Below are 14,517 nucleotides of genomic sequence, written 5' to 3'. Positions count from 1 at the left end.
CTCTTTCATTATCTCTCCTAAAACAAACTGAGTATTTAATGTACCTTTTTTTATTTATCTTTAAATATTTTCTGACTCAACTGTCCTCAGCACCCCCAAGGTATCTGTTCTAACGATTGCAGTTCTCTTCTGTTTTCTCTCCCACTCATGTCAACTTGGATTTGTAACTATGATGACCTCTCGTTTCCCTCACTGCCAGGTACTACATCCACGCGAGTCAGTGAATTCCATTATAGTGATTTTGACTTGACCACGTTCAATGGCCACGCAATTTGAGTTGGGCACCTACCTGTATGCCGGCCCCTCACTGAGACTACGGCATAGGTGCTCAGCTGGCCTTGCCGCGTCCAATACTTTTATCTTTGCTCCTGCCCTTGACCTATCCGTCGTGAGTTACTCTATCTTGATTGATCATCCCTGCCACTGATATTTCTAAGGATAATAAAGACACATATACCCTTCCACTACGCCTTGGCTGTATTTCTCCGGGAGTATCATTTCAATGAACATGTGAATTTATTAACTTGAAAAGTATATTTTCAAATTTAAACCAATTCCTGAGACACCTTAGTTAATATATAGTATTACGAGTAATTTCCAAAATGGTTTTTTGAAAAGTTTTCTCTTGATTTTCTTAAAATATTGTCAACATGGTGACATCAATAGTGGGACAAATAAATGATAATGGTTGCCAGAGTTCATTATATTATTATTATGCTATGAAGGAAATATTCGGAATGAATTAGAAATTTCAGTTTCCAAATTTGCGCTGTGATTGCCATCATTTGCGTATTTCTTGCTTTCAGACATACTAATCTGATCTGTACAATCACAGAAGTAATAAGAGATAGGAAAACTAGGAAAAACTATCATTAATGAAAAGGGCATAGTGTTGTTTTTACCGAAAGAATAGTCAACGAATATTCAAACACTCGTCTTGTTTGTGCTTACCTATGTCGACCAGAAATAATTTATTAAGCGTACAATTAATATAAGTAATTGTCTGCTAAACAGGGTACCAAGTATCAAATTTGGAGCAGCCTCAAGTCATGTTGATATGATGGATGCCATGAAATATGGGTTGACTAATCATAGTGAACTCTGATTAAAATATTAAAAGGCAACAAAGTGTTCCTGCCATGGTCATGGGATCATGACGGTGAAACATACGTGTATCACCATAATCATGCATTTGGGAAATGTTAATAGTTTACTATTGTTTATGATAACTGAGTTGACATACCGCCAGTCTTTTTAAAAGGCTAATCGCTATCGAGAGGATGATGAATTTATGTTTGCTCTATTTTCAATGTTCCAGCAAGAAAATATTGCATATTGTTAGAATTTTTCCTCTTTGACACGATTTAAACTTATCATTCGCTCAACCTGTTGCTCGATAATAAATTGGTTGCCAAATATCCGCTTATATACATGCTTTGCAATATTCGATGAAAAATTCAAACCTATCTTGAACAATATTACTAATATACCTGTTCATGCTCACTATTTGCACTAAAATGAAAATATTTGATGAAATTTTATACCCTACTCTTAAGGAATATCTTTAAACAATTAAGTTCATTTTGAAGCTGGGGTATTTTGGGGAGAATTGTAATTATTGTGCCTCCGAAGTCTGACTGGTCCAATCTCCATTGAATATGTCACATATTTAGTAGCTTTTACAAAGAATCTCGTCTAGTTCGTCACGATTAGCTACCGTGACCTGTTATAACACTGTATTAAAGTTTCCCACTTTTATAATTCAGGTCACTCATTGAGACACTCATTTTCTTCTGAATTTATGAATTAGCAATTTTTAGTTGTTTTAACTTTTATAGGATATAACAGATCATGAAAGGTGCACGCTCATGAAAACTCACATCTCTTTAAACTAATTAAATCTAACAGTATCATGCACATTCTGGGGAACAAATTGATTTAAGCTCTTAGATAAATTAAAAATTATTAATTGTATTGCATCATATTTTACATAATTGCAGATCAAGGGATTTTAATGGTGCACCGAATAAAAAACTTATGTTTACAAACATCAATGATTTCAATCAAAACTATCTAAAAATGTATTAAATATATTATGAAAACATTAAAACATATATCATGGAAATTAATATAGACTTCGGGGGAAGTCCCTCTAGTAAAATTATACGTGAGAAAAGTTGTAAAGGTTATAGTTTTAGAGTTTCATCTTTACTGTTCTGGTGCACATTTTTTGCCTATCTGCATTTCATTCAACATTTCTGTTATTTTTTTATAGATCTTGAGACTTATACATCCATCTTCTAGGGATATATAATATTTAAGGGAAAATAACAACATATTTAACATGCAATAACTTCTAACCTTCAGTGCAAACTTAAAAGTTTTGTTCGAAGCCGGAAGTTTGAAAGAGGGAAGTGAAAAAGGAATTAGTATTCAAACGCCTAAGTTAAACGGACACGTCACTATTGTAGATGCATTTCATTTCTTTAATTTGAATTAAAATTGAAATTAAATGTCCATGTGTAAGATTTTTGAAAAAACAATTGCCTTGCTCTTTTGAGGCCACTCTTATGACTCCGGCTTTCAGGTCGATAGATGTCTTCAACCGCAACGGACAATTATGATGGCACATGAAGATTACGTTACGGTTTTAAAGAGATTACCTGTTGCGCTTCCTCGAAAGATGACTCTTACCTCGAGCGGGAATGACAAAAGTGATTTAAGTCGATCCACACTATGACTCAGAGACAAGAGTACCTCTTTAAAGAATGAGCTATGTGTCCACTTCAGGGTCAATAAATGGGAGAATGGAATTAAAAAACTATTATTCACGTAATCATGCTTTCTTGGTATGTATACAAAATGCCAAGAGTATTTTTTTCTGTGAAAAATTCAATAATATGGAACCGAAGTAGTAGTAGTAGTTTTGAGGGGAGGCGACCGACAGCTAAGGTCATTTGCGCCATAGGGGAAGGACAGGAAAGGATGAAGGGTGGAGAGAAACCCGGCGTCGGCATTAGCCTACTCTTTACGAAAGGCGCCAAGGGGTCCGCGGCTTAACGTCCCATCCGACGGACGGCGTACTCACTCAAAGTGCCCTCCACAAAGCACCTCAAGTAGGGATCGAGATACCTCTGAAAAATATTCAACACCGCCGGGATTTGAACCCGCGCCCTCAGGGTGGGAAGCCAGTACGTTAGCCCCCGCACCATCTCGATCCCCTGGAACCGAAATACAAGTCTCTGTGATCCCAATTAATGTTTAATCATTCCTAAAGCATCTTAGATATTATTCAAATTGTATGCCACTATTTTTTTCTCATATAGTGAAAACAAAAATTTACGTTTCATTATGCAATGAATGTGCCGATAACTACAACATAAATTAATCAGAAAATTGATAATAATAACTTCTACTGTCATTTGTAAAAGAGCCAAGATTTATTTAAAAATTGTAGCCATATAATTATATAAATTAAAGTTTCATTAAATAAATAATTAATAAGAATATTAATCAATGCACCATCAATACGCGGCTTAAAGTGGTTTTTTCCCATAAGTTCACAATTCATTTTACTCTTGCATACATCAATTAAATTTAAAGTTATTTGCGTAGTCTCTTAATGCATGTATTGTGGTTTTTACTCTTTCAATATCCACGTAGTGAAATGTATACAGTATACCATTCTCTTAGTAGATACTTATGAGTCGTGCGCTAAAAACTAGTGAACTAACCCAGTGGACTAGCATCGAAAGTTACGAGATACCTCGGTTAAATGAGTTGTATCTAGCAGTTAACCATTTTGTCGTGGACACCAAATAATGATAGAATAATAATATTTATCACGCAATTACCATTAGTACCTCACTGTTAAAATGCATTCAAAGAGCTTCCGTAATAAATTCTAGGGCAGATACTTGCGTGAAAATTATTACCAATATTCACGAAGGAAACATTTATAAGAACTGTTGATATTATTGAATATTATAAATTGTAGTGGAAAATTGCTGCTATCCGTTCTTTATTACCATAGGAAGTAAGTAACAGCCTCATTGAAACAATTATTCTTCGCACATTTATTAAAAGTTCTTCTCACTAAGGTTTCTTTAATCCATTGTTTTCAGTTGGACTAAAGTCAAACGCTGAAAAGGCAAAATTTAAAGTTGTAATTTTCTACTCTTTATCCAAAATCTTAGAATTTCAGGTCCAAAAACGCAGGATTTAGAGAGAGAGTTACGTATAATGTGTGAGACGGATAAAGTCTATGATAGATTGCAACAAAGGCGTCAATATGGTGGTAAAGGATGGCCGTGTCTCTGATTTGAGTATTTTTACTGAGATTATAAATGTCACACGAATTATTACTTATATAATTAGTTATATAATTAGTTATATCGGCCATGTAAAACTATCAAGAATATTTGTGCTTAGAAATCGTCATTGGTTAAAGAAGAAGAGAAGGTAGTGATTGAGACGTTTCGCTTACATTTCGTACTCTTCTTTGATTTCGAGGTATCGCTGCTAATATATTAAAAGATTTTGATTCATGGACGGGAACACGTACAAATGTCGATTCGTTCGAAAAGACATGCGTCTCCTAAAATCTGCCTTCAACATTCCTCCATCAGTTAAAATCCCTCATTCCTGCTCGCAACAACTGCCTTACCCTAGTGAACGTGACCTTCAGTGAATCCATCAGTCAACCTTCGTCTAGCCATGACTTTTAGCAATAGTTAAAATAAGGCTTTTGAGCTAAATTTTCTGAGTGGACGTTGAAAAGAAACGCAACTAGAGTTAACGATCGCAATCTATTGTGATTTCAAATAATTTTTACAAAAATTCATTACATGTTTTATAGGTAAAGGTGGTCTTGGCAGTCAGTGTTTGAGTCATAATCCCACGAGTTCTCGTAGCGGTATTGATTTTTGTGGTTCAATCCATAGGGTACAGTGCTGAGCCACTGAGCTATTAGAGGGTCCGGGTGCAATCCCGGGTGACTCATTTTGGATTCCAATTCTTATGTTCACCCAAGCTGTGTTTTTCTCGTGAAAAAGATATTATTGGGAAACCGAAGTTGACACGGGAAGGAACTGACCCACCTATCCTAATCGTGCCTTGCAAATGGCGTATGTAGCTTAGAACGAGGTGAGCTTCACCCATAATCAAAGCAACCTTCAGGTTGCTTAATGTGGTGAACCAGATCGAGGAATCGAAGTGAAAGACATAAGTCAAGTAATGTGCAATTCTTACTCATATAGTGCGCTTCCAAAAGTTCATTATTATATATTCATGAAATGATGAACATAGTGTAGTCATCCTCAAAATTTTATTAAGATCCGACTAGTTTAAATGCTTCGGCGTCATCATCGGGTATCTTTGTACCATGGATTCATATTTCATGAACATGAAATTTCAAGAGTTGAGGCTTAAACCATCGAAATCATTATTACGTATATGCTATATTACATCCATGAAGAATTGGTTAAGCGTTATATGCATTTAAAGTATACTTTATTTGCTACCACTCTTTATTTGTTACTATGTATGACAAAGTTTTATCAGGAAAGGTTGATTGGAATTGTAGCAAAAGGAGTTTCTAGGTACCGTTTTTAAGTGATAGAGAAAAATAAATTTTTAAGTGTTAAAATGGTGAATATTACAGAGTGAAGGCTTAGAAAACCCAGCACGAGCATCTTCAATTTTTAAGATATCATTTTGGCAAATAACTTGGAAAAAGTAGTTTGCGCACTCCAAGTGATCGAATATTTCAACTCACCCAAGAATTTATCGTGCAAAATATGCCATTTGGATTCGGAAATGAATTTTTCAGGGTTTTTCAACAAATATTTGCCAAAGTTGGCAAAATGTTCCATCTACCCTTGTTTTTACCCTTATAATTTTACGTCTACCTTAGCCTTTACCTTTTACAAGGAGGGCTAAGCTATGCATAAAAAGAGGAGGACAAAAGCTAGAGTGATTGAAACAGTTCACCGAACTTAACAGTGGATTGACAGAGGGCATATGGATTGACAGTGGACCAAGATGGTCACTGTAGTTGGGACATAGGAAGGATGAACTGCGATAGGTAAAGGAGCTTCTCACACGGAAGAGGGAATTGGGACGTTTTTAATAAAAGACTAATAGAAACTTTGATATAAAGCGTAGTTTTGCACTGCACGGATACGTGGTTGTTGAAGCAAGAATTAAGGCGCAAATTAGAGGTTTTTTAGATGTGGTTGTGGGGAAGAATAGAGGCAAAATAAACGGGCTGGAAATCACATGAAGTACGTACATGGTGGGGGAGGAAATGGCGTTTTTTTGGAGAAATCCAAATTAGTCAGTAACTATTGATTCAATATATATTTTTATTAGCGATGGAATGTTGAAGACTGTAAAATAGAAGAGAACGTTAGGCTGACGAAATAGGAGTAACAAAAGGTTGGTCTAAATGATGGAAGGACGGAAGTAAACGGAATTGAAGAGGGATTCAATGTAGTGTGACCTATCAGGTTGTGTCTAATTAGACGAAGCTAAGGAATGCAGTGATAATCAGTCTGTGCCCTTCAAAAACCTACCTTACACGGTAAAGTAACCATAATAATGACAATCAACATCTTTTTTGCATTCCCTGCAATCGATTAATTAAATTGCTCCTCAAGTATGACAATGTCGATTGACTGATGAATATCACTAAATTTTGTGGTCATGGATGAAAAATGACACTTAATTACCCGGGGATTGAACAATTTGGCACACTTTTTTTCACGTGGATATGACTAACATGACCACAAACTCGAGGTCGTGGTCAGCTATTTCTTTTTGCGCTATGATATCTCAGGATTTATGACCACCATTTTTTTAACGTCTGGTAATGGGAGAGACACACTCCCTGCTCTCGAGACACAGCTCTGAAAATCACCCAATAAGGTTTCCCGAGAGGGCTAACTCGATTTTGCATTTCCTCCCTCTCTCACTCTCTGAGCCGAAATCCAAATGTGTGTTCCTGCACGTGACCTCGAGAGCTGCAAATGATTGGCTGAAACCATCAGCCAAACAATTCAACCGCGTCGTGCATTCAATGTTTCATCACATTTTCTCCTGGAGTACCGATTATTTTCATGTAAATAACCTCATTTTGAGCAATATTTTGTTTCCGTTCACGTTAAGAGTGATTCATTTAATGTTCCGGAAGTATTTTAGAAAAAGGTGCGCATATTATTTGCGGCATCAGGAAATTAATCAAATTAGCGAAATAAAAACTTCAAAAAAGCGAACTGATGACAGTTGCACTAGGTGTAGACGTAAAGTAAAGATTTGTAAGGCGTTAAATGTAAAGCATATCGTTGTATAGATATGTAACCTGGTAAGATGATAGTTTAACATTGTACGCTTTACATACGGGGGTGCGGCGAAGAATAGAGGAATTAAGTTGGACAGAGAGGAAGAGAAAAGCTAAAATTTGAAATTAAGCGGCCGAAATGAAGAATTTGCTAACGAAAATTCGAAGAAGATGGGAAAGGTAGATGGAGGAATTATTGAAAGTTATTGGAATTTTGAAGGTCGTGATAGAAGGTAGAATGTTGGTTAAGCGGAGTGAAGGAAAGCAGAGAATAGGCTTTATTGGTAACACGTAGGTTGGAAGAAGTAACGATGAAATGATGGAAGGATTAATGTAGGGCAAACAAAAGAAGTCCTCATAATACATAGAAGATAATATGTAGTCATTGGGAACCGCCGAAAACCTACTTTTAGTAGCTAAATAAAATAACTTGAAAGAAATGAATGAAGTTTAACTCGCTTCCCGATTAATTTCAAGGTGATGTTCGAACCCTGTCTTGGACGTTTCATTGCTTTGGAATATGTTTGATTCTGTCACAGATTTCGAGTGGAGTTTACGATACGATATTAAGTCTTTAAACAAGTAACTCTACTGGTCTAAATAATTATTTAACATTAATAAATATTAAACATTGCAAGATTTTATGTAGATAGAGACTTTATATTTAAGCCGATATATTTTCAAGTTGGAAATGGTAGCATTTTCAACCTCGATAAAGTTAGCATCATATAATATCGCAATATAGGCAACATTTTTCCGCCACCAAATTTTTCATAATCTTTTCAAAACCTGTACCGTTAAAAATGAAAAAAATAGATATGTATACCTGCCAAAGGTAACAAGATAATTAGATGAAGCGGAAGTGAAGTAATGAGATAGTGAGGTAATGAGTAATGAAGAAGGAATTGGCGAAAGTTGGTGAAGAATCAAATTTATGATGAGACAAATAAAAGCGATCATAAAATATCATGTCCTATTTTGCAGTTGCTATTTTATCACAATTATTTTGATGATATAATTTAGTGGAACACAAGCTCGAAGGGTGAGGAGTAGAAAAAATGAAAATTGGCAGAAATTATGTGGAGCTGAAATATTTCATTTCATTGACATCTCCTGGCGTTTTTAAGTTAGTTCAAGTGTGTTTGACATACATACATATACACATAAAAGTGTATGAAAGTGCCATTCAACACAATCTACCAATGTACTCTCTTAGGTATAGAGAAGTCAATGATGGAAGATGGGTGAAAGTTGTGCGCTCTAATTCCAGATAACCCCAGAAATCAGATGTAGAAGATATTGAGAGATAGTGAGGTTTGTAAGAAGTCTATAAGGGAGGAGGTTTGGTACGTGGGTAAGAAAAAAGAATAGGTTAAGCTATTCAGACGAAATGAAGGAAGGTAGAATTAATGAAAAATTGAAGGAAATAAGATATGATCAACAAGATGAAAATCACGCGATCAGTAATATTTGTTGGAGATCATCCCCAATCTATTGTTGATATATATAGTACTTATGAATAGTAGTTTAGAGTACTGAGATAAAGAAATAAATCAAAATATTACCGAATCAATTCTTTAGTTTCAACTATTGCCCCAGAACATTGAAAGAAATTAGTTCGTAGGTCTGGGAACACCTCTTCAAGTCAAAATGCACACTGGTTTCAAATGTAAAATCAACTGTTTGACATAGAAGGTTGACTCTTGCTAATGGTTAACCCATCACAGATGTGGAATGAGTCAAATTTCCTATAACGATTGTAGCAGGTAGGCGTGAAAATTTAACATCGGTTACTGAGCCGTTCACATTTTCCAAACATGTTCCTACGCTCTTGCCACGAGTTGCCACTCGCGCTTTGTGGGATTCATTCTCCTTTTTATGCGTGAAAAACAGGTAGCGCCAACGCTGCTAAATGCCGAGAGGACGAAGTCACTGAACTCTTTTGAAAACAACCTGATTTATGGAACTTAAAAGAAAAGGTTCATAGCCTTTGGACTGCTTAAGTTATCACCATCATTAGCTCGCCAGGGGCGAGGTAACATCCTTGTTTGTTAACCTGGAGGCTGAGGGTTCGATTCTCGCTTGACATGATTCCTTCCTCATAAGGTTTGCAGATTTATGTGAGTAAAAGTGGGTTCTTCTACCTCAGCGGCTTCAAAAATTGTTTTCAATCACTAAAGTCAAAGATTTGTCGCTGCATACATATTCACTAGTCAGAAGTTCTTCTTTTCATTTCTTCACAGCAATGGAAACCCATATTTTCGCTGAATAAATGAACTATGTATATTTTCAAAGTATTTTCACATTAGGTGGACATATACATTGTTTACTCGTAGTTCACATACTCAGTGCTCATGAATTTTCACCAAGTTGTGCCTGAGACAGTTGAATTCATACCTTATTTTCCATATTTAATGCTACATTTCTTATCCTCTAGCAAAGAGTTTACTTTCGGGGATATTTTAACGCAATCATTACTTACTCGTACTTAATTGTACTCATTATAAGGTGTATTTAAATTTGATTTTAATTTTTACATAGCATTTAATAATAATCTACATTCCTCCACTTCTTTCACTACTTGAGAGTTACTTTTACCCCTTTCCTAACTTGAGTTTGGTTGTTTTTAATCTTATTAGTTAATTTTGCTGGAACCATAGCCACATTTCTACATCCTCTATTTTATTCCACTCTTGCTTTTTAATACCCCAGATTTCGCAGAAGCATGTGACCACACTGCAAATAAATCCTTTCTTATTTATAACTATACGATTGTTGATCATAAGTCGTTGGAAGACTTCTTCTGCCATACGTTCTCTCTTCTAAACCTACACATATTACTGGTGTATATCCCTATCATATCACTATTTGTATGAGATATCATGCAATCCAGTTAAACTACTGCAGTACTTTATATTCCTTTGATTTGTTTTTCATTTTTTCTTTCCTCTATCATCTTTGAAATTGACTTTTTCTTTGTCTTATTTACATTTATTTTCAATTTGCAATCATTTAAAGCCTTTCATTGCACTTCCAATGTTTTTTCTGACTCTAATAAAATAGCACAACTATTTCTGCGGGTGTTTTTTCCATTTAATTTACAGCCATTTCAATGCAACAATTTCAGAGTGTAAATATCATTCGCCTTGACAGGACGCCTCGGTAGCTTAAGTGGCTAAAGCACTCGACCGGATATTGAGGGATTGGGTTCGTATCCCAGTCAAGGCGAATAATTTTTACACTCTGAAATTGTTGCATTGAAATGCACATTAGCGGATGACTCCGTTAAAAGTTACTGTTGCGGCATCTCCCGCAGTTTCTTTGAAATTTGTTACAGCCATTTGTTTTATCTTTCATTATCACTATAGCTTCTTTGATAAATAAATTGAATACAAATTCTGCCACTCGAATCTTTGTTTGCCATTTGCTCTTTTTGTAATTTAATCAATTTTATTTTCCCTTTGATATCAATTTCAAAGTTTTGAGATCAATAACATTCGAAATAAGCCTACTGCACTTCCAATCGAATTCAGTATTTCTCACACTGTGAAAGAATTTGTCCCACTCTACCTTGTAGGTTACTTTTACTAAATTTATAACAGTAATGCTTGTGCTTCTATTCATTTAAATTATTTTTTTAATATTAAGCGTAATTCAAGGATTGCTCCCAAAGTTTCTCTTCCTTTTTCCAAATCCAAATAAATTTTCCTCTATGCAATGTTCTATTTTTTCCAGAAAAGGACTAAGTTGAATGTAAAATTTATGGAATATAAATTTGTCAGGTAGAACAGTTCACCTATATAGGGAGTGCTTTGGTTGAGAGAGGTGAGAGTGATCAGAGTGATCGTGGCATTGAAAGATATTTTGCTTTTTAGCTAAGCGTTTGCAAAGAGGCGGAAGTTGATGACAACACCCTAATTGGAATATAAAGAAAAGACTAGAGAAAACTTGAATATGGAGCGCATGTTTCGGAAACTTGGTCGTTGAGGCTGGGCATAGACGTAGATTGAGAGTTTTTAAATGTACGTAGGTTGGGGAAGAATTGAAAAAAATGAAATAGATGGAGAGGATGCCAACTATGAATTCCTAGTTGTGGTTGTGGAAGAGAGACAGCTGGTGGGAGAAATGTGTAGAAAATACTTTTTTCGGAGGATCTCTTGAAAGGAGAATATACAATTACGATTAAATTCAATTCAAGATCTCAATTATTCTCTGTACGCATTAAAATTCATTATTCATCGGCAGACTATCAATTAAAATGTTAATTTTTGCATATTGTAAGCGATTCATTTTCAGTTTTGAGGTTCAAAGCCAAAGAAGCTATATCGAAGGAAAATGATCGTGTCAGTTTGTCACGTGTTCCTTCTCGGTGAAGTCATATTTGAACCGCTTTCTTTAGCCTTATTATCTCATTAAATAATTAATCATAAGTTTTTCCATTTGTGTGAACATTCTTTAAATTCTTAATCTCTTTAAAAATTTTCTTCAAGGCAGAGCTCAAAAGGTAAAAATAGGGGAAGCATTTTCAAAAGAGGCGAGTTTTATAGCAGGAGTTCCACAGGGTAGTGTTGTAGGGCCATTACTCTTCCTACTTTACGTAAACGATCCACCAAACAGTTTACATTCCCAAATAAGACTCTTTGCTAATGATTACATTATATAAAGACGGGTAGCACATGTAAATGACCGCGTAATACTGCAAAATGACATCGATCGCCTTGGTGACTGAGTTACAAATAACAACATGGGCATTTTTACACCCTATTTGGAGAAAGAATACCATGTAGCAGTCATTGCAAATATTTAGGCATATACTTAACCAGGGTTCTTGGGTGGGGAGGCTAAGTAGGTAATATGACACGGAAGGCATTTAAAGTACTTCAATGGGTCATTAGAAATTTAAAAGGAAGTAGCATAGCCACAAAATAAAAAGCTCACCTTGGTGTTCCTTCCACGAGGCGCGCCGGGACCCCCGCCTCCCTTGGATCCTCTCTTCGGCCCCCTTGCCAGTTCCTCCTTGCGCCCCTCTCTTTATATCTCCTTCTTCCACTGTCAGCGTCTTCTCCCCTCCTCGTCAACCTCCAGGCTGCGAGGGTCTATCCCTCTCCTCACTCCAGCAGCCTCCAGGGTAGCGACACCGGTAGACGGATTGCCGGAGCACCAGGGTGCACCCGCACCACGCCTCCCCGTCTTGACTATCGCCGTTCCGTCTTCGAGCTTTTCCCAAAGCATTCCCCGCTCGCAGTCCTTCTCTTACCCCTGCCCCCGTGTCCTCCGTAGGTCTCACTGGGTGGGAGCGGGATAGGAGATTAATTTATCCCTTCTCTTTCTTGGGGTGGGGGGTGTTTTGCGATTATGCTGTCACGAAGCGGGTGGCGTCCCTGGTCCGTCCGGCCGCTACTCAGGAGTGATGATTGCCGGGGTCGTCGGGGAGATGGGCGAGTTTCGGAAGTCAGGTCTACCTTATGCTCATGCCAAGGGGTGTCCGCGGTCTGTCATTAGTGTCCGGCGTGGAGGGTGTCGGTTTTTTGTTCAGGGTCGCGATTGATATCGTCATGCGGCCGGCCGGCGTGGTGACTCACCAAAGGGAAGGGGGAGGGGTCCAGTTGGACGTCGCTTGTAGGAGAGAGTGGGGGTTTGTATTGTGTGGGTGCTTCGCTGTCGTGAGTGTTTGGTGAGTCCGGTAGCGGGAATGCCCGAGGATTCGGCCCGTGAGGACACCTTATTGGTCTCGATAGGGGGAGTGGGACGGAAGGATGGGACGGACATTTGGCTGGGACGCATTGAGGGGAGGCCCGCGAGGGAGGACTAGGGGAAGAGGGTAAGGAGGGAGAAGGGGTAATAAAAGAGGGTGTCCCTCACCTAAACCTCACCTGCTCTCTTTCTCCCTCATACAAACACACACGCCACAAATCCTATTGTTTCGAGGACTGGGGTGGGTACTTTTATCCTATCCACACACCTTGTCGGCTCACCCTCCTTCCCGTTTCGGTCATAAGAACTGCGTCCCAAAATTTTCTCCAAATCCTTCGTTTTTTAACATCCCCCCTCCCAGTTTGCCAAACCCCCATTCCCTTTTCCCTCTTCAAAACGGGTCGAGGTGTCTGTAAGGTGTTTTCGCTCCTCAGGAGACACCCCTTATTTGTCTCGAGAGAGCGTTTGGGAAACGTCCAAGAGGGCTTAAAAAAATTGAGTCCTTCTCTGCTGTTTCTTCGGGCGTTAGCATTACCCTATGCTCTCCCAGTGGTGACTGTCTAAAAATTGATGCGATGTGTACAAAGTAATTTCCAATGCAATTTGAAAAGGAGAACCGCGCAGAACTTGTTAAATATTGTCATTATTCTTAAACATGTATCAATAATGTATTTGTGGGTTAAATAAGGGAAATCAGAGAAAAATAAACCCATGTTTAGTGAGCACCTCTCAGTGATAAGAACGAATCAACTTGGCAATCGCAACTTTTCCTGGAAAACGTAAATAATGCAGATCAGCACGAATAACTGGAAGATATTCATTATGACCCATTACCGCTTTTCATACAAATAACTAGAATTGAGTATTAAATCAACACTATTCTCCTGAATCGGATAAAAAAATCAACTACTTTTAAATCTCATTGTTTCCCATCTTTTGAGGGAGAAATGCGGAAATTTGGTTTTTGATTTGTAGTTTGTATTTGTAGAGTTTGTATTTGTTTGTTTGTATTTGTAGAGCCGATAAAGATGAGAATATAGTCGGAATGAAAATAAAATCATAAAAATTGGCCTGTAGATTTAAATTTAGTGCGGAGGTAACAGAATGATAAAATATGATCTAGCATATTATTGCCAGTTGTTGCATTTTAAAGGAAAAATTAACATACTATGCTTTATAATTGCGAAGAGTTAATCTATTACGTTGGCCAAAATTTGGCGGCGCATTGAATAATGCCAGTCCAACAATTTCAAATGTAAGAATAATTTTTAAATTTACACAATCGATCGGATAGTATCAAAGTACTATTTGAATTGCAATAATTTTGCAGCGGGAATCACCATGAAATATCAATAATTCTGCTGTGGTGATGGCCATGAAATATGCCGTAATTAAAATTACAAGGAATTATATACATTTATTAGTGAAAGTTTAAGTGAAATTCTTTTTAGTTATCGACAATATATACAAAACACTTATTATAC

General features: G+C 37.1%; 1 protein-coding gene across 2 annotated transcripts in view; it reads right to left on the bottom strand.

Annotated features, from left to right (window-relative positions):
- LOC139697746 (transient receptor potential protein-like) overlaps positions 1-14,054 on the bottom strand; it is a 47,720-nt gene extending 33,666 nt beyond the window's left edge. Inside the window, exon 1 of one of the 2 annotated variants that reach the window (XM_071596574.1) lies at positions 12,278-14,054. The gene's annotated coding sequence lies outside the window, so the exon portion shown is untranslated. The remainder of the gene's footprint in view (positions 1-12,277) is intronic. The other variant, XM_071596573.1, reaches the window with a different exon arrangement.
- Positions 14,055-14,517: the final 463 nt, after the last annotated feature.

The sequence above is a fragment of the Hetaerina americana genome, unplaced genomic scaffold, assembly GCF_022747635.1.
Source record: "Hetaerina americana unplaced genomic scaffold, ioHetAmer1.1.p SCAF_8, whole genome shotgun sequence".
Taxonomy (NCBI): Eukaryota; Metazoa; Arthropoda; class Insecta; order Odonata; family Calopterygidae; genus Hetaerina; species Hetaerina americana.
Note: the sequence above shows the minus strand (reverse complement) of the source record. Positions and strands in the feature narration are given on the sequence as shown.